The 10,648-nt window shown below is 38.8% G+C and overlaps 1 pseudogene; it reads left to right on the forward strand.

The window, feature by feature from the left end:
* The first annotated feature begins 9,127 nt into the window (after window positions 1–9,127).
* On the forward strand, window positions 9,128–9,288 carry LOC129780658 (U4 spliceosomal RNA; annotated as a pseudogene).
* The last annotated feature ends 1,360 nt before the right edge of the window (window positions 9,289–10,648 follow it).

Consider the following 10,648-nt stretch of genomic DNA (forward strand, 5'->3'; position numbering starts at 1 on the left):
GTTGGGAGTGGTATATGAATGTTTAAAATGGCACAGTTTGATGTTTAGTGAAAACTGCTCCAATGTGAGTTCAAACTCCGGTCGTCTGGATTATCATCCATCAGCTATCTCGCGCGGCTATCTAAAATTTAATTCAACAGCGGTTAAAACTCATACATATGATTCGATATGATATATCCTAATACATTCTATGCAGTAGGATCAGCCACTTTTTTTAAATTTACTTATTTTATTATTTCGTATGTGTTCAAACATTGCTGTTATGAAATGAAACTTGTCAATGTTATAGCATTTCATTGACATTTCAATATGATGTAATATGTTCTTTATTAGGAGCTAATATGATTCACTGTTTCATGATTTTCTTCAGCATGCAACACGATTTACTGCAGTACTGAATCGATTTAAATTATACGCTTATACGACACACAAACTGCACCAGCGTAATATACGCATATGATGCGGATTAAATATATTTTATGACAATGTACATCATAAAACTGATGTTTATTATACCGAATTGCGACTTAATTTGATAATGATATATAAAATCGAATTTTTACATTTTATGCGATTTCAAATATACACGATACATACTTTGATTGATATTATATGCGATTATGATTTATTCTTATTTCTTGTAAGACTTAGCACGTGCAAAATTATACCATTTAATGTTTGCTGGAATATTAATATCGCGGGACATTTTCGTTTCTTTTGCCAAATGCGGAACGTTTCGCGGGGCGGAATCTTACGCGGGACATTTTGTTAAAATTCGGGACTGTCCCGCGTAACGCAGGACGTCTGGTCAGTTTAACTTATACACTCTCAACTACCCAGCAAACATTAAATCGCATAACAAGCGTATATATAACATCATATGCCCTAAAATTTGGTTGGCATATAATGCGCCTAACTGGCATATGTATGCAAAAGTGGAGGCCATATACATACATGGCAAATGCTTACCGAATTTGTTTGGATGAATATGCAACTTTGACCGGCTATAATAGCGACTTTTGCCATACTCATATACGATTTATTACAGACATAGGAAAAAAACAAATGGCGCAAAATATTTTCGTGAAATGTTTATTATAGCCTCACGAATCGCCATTTTTTTATATGAGTATTTATGTTTGTTGAAAAAATGATTGTTTGATTGGCTTGTGTTGGGAGTGGAATATGAATGTTTGAAATGGCACAGATTGATGTTTGGTGAAAACTGCTCTGATGTGGGTTCGAACTCCGGTCGTCTGGATTATCATCCATCAGCTATCTCGCGCGGCTATCTGAAATTTAATTCAACAGCGGTTAATACTTTCGAGTGCATCAGCATTTCATTGAAATTTCAATATGATGTAATATGTTCTTTATTAGGATCTAATATGATTCACTGTTTCATGATTTTCTTCAGCATGCAACACGATTCACTACAGTACTGAATCGATTTAAATTATACGCTAATACGACACACAAACTGCATCAGCGTAATATACGCATATGATGCGGCTTAAATATATTTTACGATAATGTGCATCATAAAAATGATGTTTATTATACCGAATTGCGACTTAATTTGATAATGGTATTTAAAATCGAGTTTTTACATTTAATGCGATTTCAAATATACACGATACATACTTTGGTTGATATTATATGCGATTATGATTTATTCGGATTTCTTGTAAGACTTGGCACGTTGTAGCACGGTACTGATTTCGACTATTGGAAGCCCCTCGTTTCGTAGTTTTGGAATTCAGATCCAACATAATTTCATCTGTGTGGATCTGGGATTCTCTCTGTTCTCCATGTATTGGATGTTTGGCAACGCGAGTGCCGCTCCAGATTTTATATTTGAGCGACCTGCCATAATGGGCGCTGGATGCGATTCGGCGGCTGTTTTAGCCAAGACACCCACATACCAACACCCCGAAAGACTCATACTTTCCTTTTTTTTGCTATTATTTTCGTTTGGATATTTCCTTCAAACAGCAAAGTCTTTCGGCGGGTTTTTCTTATTCTTGAACTTCCAAAACCCGGCGAGCACCTAGACTTGAAATGTGCTCGGGAGGTTAAAGGGTATCGCCCGCGAATGCTTGAATGCCGGACCAATAAAAACACAGAGGAACTTCGGTATAATTACTGAATGGTTAACATCGTTAACTATTACGTAATTCCGGTTCCAATGAATGTCTCGCTAAACTGAGGACCTTGAAACATGCTCCTCCATTCCGTCTTCGACCGTGGAAGAGGCAGGGCGGAGTTTTTTTTTTGCATCGCGAGTGGACGGTAAGAAGGTACCGTTGGTGAAAGGCTACACGTGCTAGTCAGTGTGCTAAAGTTATTTTTTGTCCTTTTTTTTCTGTTTTTTTGTTCCTTGTTTAGTTAAATTAAATTATTCAAAGTTTTCCCAAGAAATCGGGAGAAGCTAATTTCCCGCTTGTGTCCCCCTTAAGCGAAATCAAAGGTGAGCTTCAAGATTCATGTGGCGGATAATAAATTAATTGTGGCAAATGTGTGTTGTTTTCAATCTTTGTTGGATGTAGGAAGGAGCCGTATCCTGACCCCACGATCAGAGATTGGAGCTTCGCCACTACGACCGTCAAATCCAAGTTGCCGCGTGAAGCGCGAATCGTCATTCGCGCATCAAAGGAAGACGCAGCACGGCACCACTACACGTCGTATGCGCGCTCAACGTAGACGGATCACTACATACGCCTACGGACTTACCATTCATCGCCTGGTATGGAACGACGATAAGGTAGATTCTCCACGTAAAACCTAGGTAGTGTGAGTAGAAACCTATTTTTACCCTAAAATAACATGCGCTTGTAGGGTTAAAAGAACCAAAGAATAAAACCACACACAACTAACAACGCCACACAACAATGCCACATGCAATCGAAGCGTAGAACAATATCGACAGCCCGCACATACTGATCGCTACCAGTTCAGGGTAACACAAGTTGCGGAATTAGGTTCGATAGGAAGATCGCTGGGCGTGAATCGAGAGTTCCGATGTTCGAAACCCGTGATGAATAAAATAAATTTAACATAAATTATTTTTCTTTGGATAGAGTTTGTTGTAATCATGCCGTATATAAGATAGATGTTATAACATAGATTTGTGGGAATAGATGATGTTGTTAAATTAAGTGAATATATGTTTCCGTGATTAGTTTAGTGTTAATGTAAAGTAGACGAGACTTTGTGCAATTTACTGGCTAGCGGTGTAGCCTAAAACCCGATTAAGTTTCCTGATAGGTCACGAGCCTAGGGTTGGGGCTCTTCTTCTGTTGTGGACAACTTTTCAACCCCCGCACCTCGTCCTCTGAAACTTCAAGGTGGGTGGGTTTGGCATCATTGCGTAGGTTCAATGATGAGAAGTTTGGCATAAACGGGGTGTTCATTGGAAACAACCGTAGTGCCTCTGTTACTTGAATTGTGGAACGCGGACAAACGGTGTCGCGGGTCCTTCTTAGCGCAGGTGCAAGTCGCGGAGCAAACCGGGGTTTGGAACGAAGGAAAAACCCGCCCTCAGGTGTTGGGTGTCTCATTGCCGGGCAAAGCAAGAACACGGCGGTTGGTCTCCCTCGCGGGAGTGGCGCTTAAGCCAACCGCTTACCTGCGGAAAACCCTCCGGTCGCGACAAACTCGCGCGCGCTTTCCCGGCGTCCCGGGTTACAACGTGCAAAATTATACGATTTAATGTTTGCTGGGTATGGCATCTTAGCTTTGACGGCTAAGATAGTGATCGCAAAGCAATTCATAACAAGTGTTTTTTTTTTGTTGCGAATATTACGTTTTGCTACTTTTTTTTTTAAATACGTCAATAATAAGTGAGATAGAGGAGTTAGTGAACCATTAGGCGGCTCGCACACCGCAGCAATAAGCAACTAGCAAACTGCAATACGCAATATACAACAGGCCACATATTTTGTTGTTCTTCGCATACCAGAGCAATAAAAACCCCTGACATTATGCAAACAATCGGCTTAATGTACGAAACTTGTCAAAATATGGGCGATAAGTTGCTCTTCAACCGACACACCGTGTTGCTAGCGACATGTGTTGCTCTGTAAAGGCGACAGCGATATCGTATTGCGTCGGTGTGCGAGATCAACAAAAATTAAATGGAAAAATGCATTGGCGATAATATTGCTTATTGCATGTTGCCATCTGCTAGTTGTTTATTGCTCCTGTGTGGGAGCCGCCTTAGAGTTGAAATAACGGAACTTGTACTCAGGATGTGTAGTTTCTGTGTTGTTTTTGAAACTGGTCTTTTTACGGCGGCTCGACTGCGAAGGAATATATATAAAATATTTCCATTTTCTATGGCTCGATGTGTGACACCAGGATGCGTGAGCGTTCGGTCATTGATGCCCGGGCTCGAGTCCAACTCGAATTATGAAAACATATCCCACAAATGATCAATTCCCGAAGAATGTGACCATTCGGAAGAAATGGCTTCGATTCTTTGAACAGGACCTAAATAGCGTTACTAATAACATGTTCATTTTCTCGCTTCACTTCAGTTCGGTTTGTTTCATGCATATCGATCCCTTGGATGTACAATATCGTCAAAAACTGATACGAACAGGTTGCTCCTACTGTCAGAAAGGTCAACGATTCTCATGTCTCGGGAAATCAAACCGAATTGCTCACCGAAAGGTTTTGATTGACATAAAGCAAGAGTTGAATCCACTAAAAACATCCGCAGAATCGGTTCATTTTTCTAATGGGAAGAAACATGACTATCCCGAGAGGGATATTTCGTCAAAGGAAATCGGGAGCAGCACCATCAACATCTCTAATGAGAAACCTAGCGATTCGGCCGGCAAGAGGTATCAGAGAGCTACAGAAAGATTCAGGAAGCTAAAATCCGAATTGCCGAACCACAATTTCCCCTTGGTTTTGATTGAAAAAAAATACAATTGGATTATCTTTACGCTGCTATGAATAAATATATACATTAAGCTAAAATACAGTAGAAATAAATTAATTTAGATAAATTTTTATAATACGGACCCATGATACTTGCAAAGCTAACACGTCACAACCTCACTACTATTGATGCACTAGTCAGTCCAGACTACCTTGCAACCCCTAGACGGTCAATATTGTTGTACAATAGATTGTACCGTATGAAGGCGATATTGAAGGTTGTGCAAAATGTTGCACAATCGCGAGCACAGACGTTCAACTACATTGTGCAAACAGTCGTTGTGATGTTTTCGGATTAACAGAAAATGTTATGAAACCCTACCCCCAAGCAGCATTAAATGTGAAGTGCAGAATTTTCAATTATCGATTAAGTCATGCTTGTCGGGTGGTCGAATATACCTTTGTGATATTGGTCGAGCCAAACCGAGCCGGAAGACCACGACACCCATCAATGAATTCAACAATAAATTCTTTTTCAACTTTCTTATCACTCATGATAATAACGCGTGCTTGAAATGACTAGTTCAAACAACCGCTAGAGACCAACTAACAGTATGTTGCGCGATATTGCCAACAGACGGCACGATATTATCCCGTATTGTCAAGATTTTGAAAATAATATTGCACAATCTCTCAATATTGCCCCTAGACGAGCAATTATATTGCGCAATAATATTGAACATCTGTGGGCCGCTTTAAAGACGATTGCGATCTGTATTTGGACATGTCAACAAACACAATACAATGTGAAAAATTAAGTTATAACAGCCCAGCAAACATTAAATCGCATAACAAGCGTATATATAACATCATAAGCCCTAAATTTTGGTTGGCATATAATGCGCCTAACTGACATATGCATGCAAAAGTGGAGGGCATATACATACATGGCAAATGCTTACCGAATTAGTTCGGATGAATATGCAACTTTAATCGGCTATAATAACGAAAATGTTGAAATTGAATTGCGATCTAATATGAATATATTCATGAATTGTCAACGCACCTAATACGACTTTTGCCATACTCATATACGATTTATCAAAGATATAGAAAAAAACAAATGGCGCAAAATATTTTCGTAAAATGTTTATTATAGCCTCACGAATCGCCATTTTTATATATTAGGCTGTCAAAAAAGTCCTGCGGTATTTCCGCGAGGTGTCGTTGTAAGCGCGTAGTTCTAGTTGTATTCATTGTATCGAGTCATACTATAGCTTGTTGGAAAGGTAAAGGCGCTATAATATAGTCCTTGACAGTGTTTTGTTTGATTAAGTCGTTCATGAGTTATAGTGTCGCAAATATGGAGCAAAATAAAGAGAAAATCCGACATATTTTACAGTACTACTATGACAAAGGCAGAAATGCATCTCAAGCTGCCAATAAAATTTGTTCAGTTTATGGACCCGATACAGTTTCCATTTCCACCGCACAACGATGGTTTCAACGTTTTCGTTCTGGTGTAGAGGTCGTCGAAGATGCGCTACGCTCCGGCCTGTCGTCGAAAATTGCGACAAAATCGCTGAATTAGCCGAGGAAGACCGGCATAGTAGCATCCGTAGCATCGGCCAAGAGCTGGGGATAAGTCATCAAACCGTTATTAACCATTTGAAGAAGCTTGGATTCACAAAGAAGCTCGATGTATGGGTGCCACACACGTTGACGCAAAAAAACATCTTTGACCGTATCGACGCATGTGAATCGCTGCTGAATCGCAACAAAATCGACCCGTTTCTGAAGCGGATGGTGACTGGCGATGGAAAATGGGTCACTTACGACAACGTGAAGCGCAAACGGTCGTGGTCGAAGCCCGCTGAAGCGGCTCAGACGGTGGCCAAGCCCTCATTAACGGCCAGGAAGGTTCTGCTGTGTGTTTGGTGGGATTGTCAAAGAATAATCTATTATGAGCTGTTTCCCTATGGCCAAACGCTCCATTCGGACCTGTACTGCCAACAACTGGACCGCTTGAAGGTAGCACTCATGAAGAAGAGGCCATCTTTGATAAACAGAGGCCGCTTTGTCTTCCATCAGGACAACGCCAGGCCACACACTTCTTTGGTGACGCGCCAGAAGCTCCGGGAGCTCGGATGGGAGGTTCTTTTGCATCCGCCGTATAGTCCGGACCTTGCACCAAGTGACTACCACCTGTTTTTGTCCATGGCGAACGAGCTAGGTAGTCAGAAGTTAGCCACAAAAGAGGCCTGTGAAAATTGGCTATCCGAGTTTTTTGCCAATAAGGAAGCGAGCTTCTTTAACAGGGGTATTATGAAGTTGGCATCTCGTTGGGAACAAGTCATCGAACAAAACGGCGCATATTTGACTTAAAACAGATGATTGTAACTAATTTTATGAACGAATAAAAATTCAAAAAAAATACCGCAGGACTTTTTTGACAGCCTAATATGAGTTTTTGTATTTGTAGAAATAATAATTATTTAATTTACTTGTGTCGTGAGTGGAATATAAATGTTTAAAACGGCACAGATTGATGTTTAGTGAAAACTGATCCGATGTGGGTTCAAACTCCGGTCGTCTGGATTATCATCCACCAGCTATCTGAAATTTAATTCAACAGCGGTTGAAACTCATACATATGATTCGATATGATATAACCTAATACATTCTATGCCGTAGGATCAGTCATTCCTGGTTGCCGATTTTATTATTTAAGAAAAGGATCTTTGATTTCCCTATTATAGAAACCAAATATAAAATATCATTGAACTGGAATGAATGAATATCAATGAAACTATCTCAATTTTAAATTATTTTCATTACAATTTTCACTATATAATTTGTGTTCTCAATAATATTCATCTAAATTCCGATTACTATTATAATGAATATAATAAATCAATCTGGCAATCTTGCGAAGCGATGCGATGCAATGTGCCAAATTCGATGTGGTAGGGGAAGTGGGGTCACCCTAAGGAATACGCCCATTTCCAGCGCCCACATACCGATTCAATTCCCGTTTCTCGTAGAATGTTATAGTTCAAATCATTGTTCTTCAAGATAGCAAACGGCTTTCACTATAAAAATTCAAAATAGTACATTTTTCATCATTAGAAAAAAAAAAAAAAAAAGGGGGAAAAATCGAACTTTTTTTTCACTTGGAGGTAAAGTGGTCACCTAGTGGGGCCAAAGTGGTCACCTAGTGGGGCCAAAGTGGTCACTCGTACATAACAAGCTAAATGGGATAGATTTATGCGTTTTTTTCGTCCAAATCTGTTCACATCATATTTGAGATACTAGGTAGATGTATGAAACAAGCTTGGCGTATTCACCTATAGTCTCAATTTGAATTTTCTCATGCATACAAAACGTAGTAAGAAACACATAACGTTCCGCATAATGAGGCTTGGTTTCGTTGCAATGGCATATCCATCCAGGGACAAAGCCACAAAAGGATCTTCTTCAAGAGCAGAATGTAATAAGGTATAGAACATTGAACATTGAACATTGTAAGTTGTTATTCAGCTATGACCACTTTGTCCCCAAACATCAAAATAGTTTCTATGCTAATTAATTGCTAAGATTGAACAAAATATCTGTTCACCTCTCCTAGAATATGTGAACAGTTGTCCAAACTGATGATTTGTCCAATATAACAGATTGAATAAACTAAATTTCACGAGAAATTCCTTAGATACCATGCGCACAAAACTACGGCCGAATGGCTATCGAGAAAGTAATTTCTGTTTTTATTTGTATTTTGACATGCGACAGCTCTACCGAAGTACAGAGTGACTCGAAAGTCATTAAATTCTTCAAACATAAGATGACTATCAATACGGCATCTATAGTCAACTGTTTAACTACCAAATTAGCAAGTGACCACTCTGCCCCCCACGACCAATTTGCCCCCACTACCCCTATATATCTAAGATTGGCGTTCAATGGCATAGTTCACTTCGTTTTGCTGCATGTTTCATTAGAAGGGATTTTTGCCGTTGGTACTTTCATCGAACATCAGCAATTTCGAGTGCTGATATTCAGAAGTACATTTTTGTAAATCATTTGTCATTATTGAAGCATTTCATTGACATTTCAATATGATGTAATATGTTCTTTATTAGGATCTAATATGATTTACCGTTTCATGATTTTCTTCAGCATGCAACTCGATTTACTGCAGTACTGAATCGATTTAAATTATACGCTTATACGACACACAAAAAGCTTTGCGCAGTGGCGATATCGTAACCAATGAGGTTTTACCGAGGTGCGATTATTGCTAGTTGAAAAAAATCACAGAAAGGTTGTAACCGAGACACGACCGCATAGTTGACGTAGAATTACGTTAGGTTATCTGTTGATTTTGGATATGTTTGAAGAATTACATCGTTAAACTCTTTGATAATGATTCGCTGGCCCTGAAAAGGTCCGTTTTGTTTGGCTGTTCGCTCCACCAGTGTTTACCGAGTGATGACGATAGAAGGATGGTAAACAGCTGTTGGATGGTGCGTATCAGATAAAAGATACCGAAGTGAAACGAGATATGACGAAAACCGCACTCTGTGATCCTAGACGAGATGTCTTCTGTGATATGTATGAGTGAAATAAAATTTTTCTCACTTCAAAAATTTTAGATAATTACCAATACCGAACACAATTATCAATTTTTCTCATCAGTGAAAACATGTTACATATGTGAAATGGAAAAGGTAATTTTGCTTTATAATTTTTACTCTATGAGTGTTTTTTCAACCCAATGCGATTTTTAATTGAGCTAACAACACCTAACATTATATGTAGAGCATATGGGAAATCAATTTTCAATATTTCTTCACTCTTCCAATTTTTTACGCCGTATAAACTTTCCTTGGGTGAAAATGAACACAACAAAACAGACAGCTTAAACCAAACGACCTGTTCTCGGGAACACATCTTGGTTTTTATTTATGAAAATTGAATTAAATCGTTTCATATATCAAGTCATTTCTAACGCAACTGCTACCATATACAATTTTGCACTTACAATTGTGCTAAATTTTTCACAATACACGATCGGTCATTGACATGAAACTTCACGAAGCAAGCAACATTAAAGTTCTAAATTTAAATCTATTTGCAAGAATTAATCGTATCACTTACCTTACTTGCAATACAAAAATGCCCCCGACTTGCATATATTTGCCATGCCGTTTTCCCCCAGACAGCTTGGTTTTGATATCTCTGTTAGGGAATACATTTCGGTAGGAACAAAAGGTCCCCCTACTTTCATGTATTTGCAATGCCGATTTCCCCCAGGCAGCTTGGTTTTGATGTCTCTGTTAGGGAACCGCCGCATGTGTCGTCAATTTCGACCAATCAGAAGTGGGTATTTCCGTTAGAATAGGGGTTGAGATTGTTCAATTGTTCGATAGTTAGTTTCATGACATATATTATTTTATTCAATATTAAAAATTGTTAGGAAGTACCGAAATCGATTGACGAAAAAATTTCAACAATCCATCATGAAATGACTTAGTAATAAGCGTTTGAAATTGGACAATTTTCACGATGTACTCGATTTTCGATTTTCAATTTGTACCCCAATATGTTCCCGAAAGACGTAATCCTACGTCAAAAAACGACACACAAACTGCATCAGCGTAATATACGCATATGATGCGGACTAAATATATTTTATGACAATGTACATCATAAAACTGATGTTTATTATACCGAATTGCGACTTAATTTGATAATGATATAT

The sequence above is a fragment of the Toxorhynchites rutilus genome, chromosome 3 (genome assembly GCF_029784135.1).
Source record: "Toxorhynchites rutilus septentrionalis strain SRP chromosome 3, ASM2978413v1, whole genome shotgun sequence".
NCBI classification, from domain to species: Eukaryota; Metazoa; Arthropoda; class Insecta; order Diptera; family Culicidae; genus Toxorhynchites; species Toxorhynchites rutilus.